This window comes from Apium graveolens, chromosome 7 (assembly GCF_009905375.1).
Source record: "Apium graveolens cultivar Ventura chromosome 7, ASM990537v1, whole genome shotgun sequence".
Taxonomy (NCBI): Eukaryota; Viridiplantae; Streptophyta; class Magnoliopsida; order Apiales; family Apiaceae; genus Apium; species Apium graveolens.
Genome location: NC_133653.1, coordinates 154633361 through 154637381, shown reverse-complemented (window position 1 = coordinate 154637381; position 4021 = coordinate 154633361).

Below are 4021 nucleotides of genomic sequence, written 5' to 3'. Positions count from 1 at the left end.
TATTAAGCCAGTAGTAGAATAAATAATAATAAAACTATTTTATCATTATTTATATAAATTCTCTGATTTATTAAATATGATTAATTAATTAATCATATTATTCTACATCGTGAGGGATACTTCTCAGCATATAGCGACTATCGGGATAATACGAATTCACTGCTTAGAATAGCAAGAACCTATTCAGTGAATAGTTACCGTACAATAAATCCTTCTACCCTACAATGTCCTGATTAAATACAAGGCATGGATCTCGTGTCAAGCCTATCTAATTTAATCACTTGCTTACCATTTACTATGCTTAGTTCTTTGCAAATTAGAAACTCCTTTCTAATTTCATTCACTCTGGCCAGAGATTCCTGAACTAGCATAAGTGGATCAGCCTTGAACATTCGTTTCCTTCACTGGAAGGGGTAGATCCTTTATTGATCATACACTATCTTCGTGTATAAATTCCTATACCCAGTAGAGCCCTAATAATTGTCCCTGGAGACTAAGAACTAAACCAAAGTATAGTTCAGTGTACACAAGATGACTATGATGACCTCAAGTCTAATGATACTTGTACAACTATCACTATATGAACAACTGCTGACACGTGAGTGAACTCCATCAGTTATTCAGCTGTGCGAGTCAGGTTCAGTGAACTTATTCTATAAAGCACTACATACTAGCTATAGTGTCAACACACAAATATCTATGAGAACAGACATCCTTCATAATGAAGCAAGCATAGTATGTACCGATCTTTGCGGATTATTAATTACCAGTTAGTAATCCTATGATCAGGAACTATTTAAGTTTAGAGTTATCATCTTTTAGGACTCACTATTATGATCTCATCATAATCCATAAAAAGCTTTACTCTAAACTATGGTATATCTTATTTAAACACTTAAATAGATAGAGCCCGTAATAAAAACAAAACAAGTCTTTTATTAATATCAATGAAATCAAAACAGATTTCATAAAAGTTATTTCTTAAATCCTAATACATGATTGGACTTAGGACATATACCTTTCACATAGAAGGCTAAATCCAATCATGAAGGAGGTTTTGAAGAAGGAAATTCTCAAGTGGCTAGATGCAGGGATCATCTATCCCAATTCTGACAGTTCTTGGGTAAGACCAGTTCAGTATGTGCCAAAGAATGGAGGCAACACCGTGGTTGCTAATGAAAAGAATGAGCTTATTCCTCCTCAAACAGTGACGGGGTGGAGAGTTTGCATGGATTACATGAAGCTAAAAAAAGCCATGAGAAAAGATCACTTCCCTCTTCCTTTATGACCAGATGCTTGAAAAGTTGAATGGGCATGAGTGCTACTAGCTTATGGATGGCTATTTGGTTATAATCAGATTTGCATTGCTCCAGATGATCAGGAAAAGACTACTTTCACTTGTCCATTTGGTACCTTTGCCTTTAGAAGAGTTCTTTTGGGTTATGTGGTGCAGCATCCACATTTCAGAGATGCATCATGGCTATCTTCTCTAATAGATTGGAAATAATTTGAAGTGTTCATGGATGACTTCTCTGTCTTCAGAACTTCTTATGATGAATGTTTGCACAATCTTGGTTTAGTGCTGAAAAGGTGCGTTGGGACCAATCTGGTTCTCAACTGGGGGAAATGTCACTTTATGGTGCAACAGGGCATCATTATTAGGCACAAGGTCTTTAGTAAAGGTCTCGAGGTGGACAAAGCAAAGGTGGGGGTCATTGAAAACCTTCCTCCACCAATTTTTGTGAAGGGATTTCGCAACTTTCTTGGTCATACGGATTTCTATAGGGGTTTCATCAAGGACTTCTCTAAATCTCGAAGATGTTGTGAAATATGTTAGAGAAAGATGTCCCTTTCAAGTTTGATGACGAGTTCCTAGCTGCTTTTGAGAGCTTCAAGAAGAGTTTGATCACGACACCTGTCATAACTGCACCTGATTGGAATGAGCCTTTTGAAATAATGTGTGATGCAGGCGACTATACAGTTGGAGCAGTTCTTAGACAAAGGAATAATAATATATTTCATGTAGTCTACTATGCTAGTAAGACCCTCAATGGTGCTCAACTGAACTACACTACTACTGAGAAGAGAGAATGGCCATGCTGCGATTCGCTATCTCGTCTCGAAGAAGGACTCAAAGCCTAGATTGATTCGATGGGTTTTTTTACTTCAGGAATTTGAGTTGGAGATCAAGGATAAAAAAGGTACCGAGAATCAAGTTGCTAACCATCTCTCTCGTTTAGAAGATCCAAGTACAACTTCACAGGAAGTCATTAATAAATGAGTCTTTTCCCAATGAGCAGTTGTCTAGGGTGCAAGCAGAAGAACTGTGGTTCAAAGACATTGTGAACTTCCTTGTGAGCAACGTGATGCCTCCAGACTTAACTTATGCTCAAATGAAGAAGTTTCTTCACGAGGTGAAGTGGTACATGTGGGATGAGCCATTTTTGTTTCGGGCAAAGAGCGACCAAATCATCAGGAGATGTATTCCGTACAGCGAAACGAAGGGGATCTTGCGAGACTGCTACTCAACGGTTTATGGAGGCCACTATGGTGGAGAAAAGATAGAAGCTCGTATCATTCAAGCAAGATTCTTCTAGCCTATTGTTTAAGGATGCACATCAGTTCATTTTGAAGTGTGATCAATGCCAACATGTTGGTAATATGTCCTAGAGGGACGAGATGCCTCTTAATGTACTTCTCGAGGTTGAAGTCTTCGATATTTGGGGAATTGACTTCATGGGGCCATTTGTCTCATCGTGCAACAATCAGTATCTTATTGGAAGTAGATTATGTCTCAAAATGGGCGGAAGTTAAAGTTTTGCCAACAAATGATGCGAAGGTAGTGCTCAATTTCTTCACAAGCAGATATTCACAAGATTTGGAACTCCGAGAGTCATAATTAGTGATGAGGGATCGTATTCTGCAATCGCAAGTACACTGCTATGATGCAGAGATATAGTGAATTATCGCCTTTCTAATCCTACCATGTATAACTCGAATTCTTGAGACCTTGTAAAACGTTTAATGATAGTAACCCTGACGGACGGAGAAAAAAAAACTTTTTAGCCCACACTATGTAGTGCATGAGAAAATAAGTTTCGGAGATGATATATGATATTATGATATTACGTACTAAATGAGTGTATGTAAACGCTATTAGTTTTCAAAGAAAATGAACTTTGAAAAATGACCTATTTACGAATCATAGAGGATTACGGGAATCACAATATAATTACGAATTTAAACCCTATGGATTTATATCCAGTATGGTAATTCAAAAACATAAGAAATAAATACGAAAGGAATTACGTCGTGAACCATTTACGAGGAAGTATTACGAAAATGTTTAAGCGACCGAGCGAACGCGTAAACGATTAAATAAACTAACGCACTACCTAACCATGGTAAGAAAGTAACCATGGTTACTTTATCAAATAGTGAGCTAGAGATAGGATGATCAACCAAGGCTAAGCAAATAATGAGCTAAAGGGGCTAAGCAAGTGGCTTAGCTTATAATCTACCACAAGCTAGCTAGATTTGTCTCCAAGATTGGCAACATAAATCAATACTAGGATATAATGGAGATAAAAATCAATATAAGATATCACAAGCTATCACTTGCATCATTCCAAGAAGCAAACAAGAAATAAACACAAAACTCTCTCCCACTTTCATTAAGCCCCATTCACCTTTTCTTCTTCAAGCCAAGAAACCAAAATCAAATCTTCAAGCTCTAGCCATGGATAAATCCTTCCATTAATTCTCAAGCTTCCTAAAAACCAAACTAAGGTAAGATAAATCTTTGAGCTCTTTTTATCAAGGTTTGATGGGTGAAAAAAATCAAGAAAGTGAGAATGAATAGTATGAATAGTATCTTCTTTATTCTGATTTCAATGGTTGTTTTAGGTTCCAAAAACCATAATAAGCACTCCCAATACTTCACCATCATCAAGAACACATCTCAAGATCTCAAGAAAGGTAAAAATCTTTGACCCAACCTTATTAAGATTTAAGTTCAAGA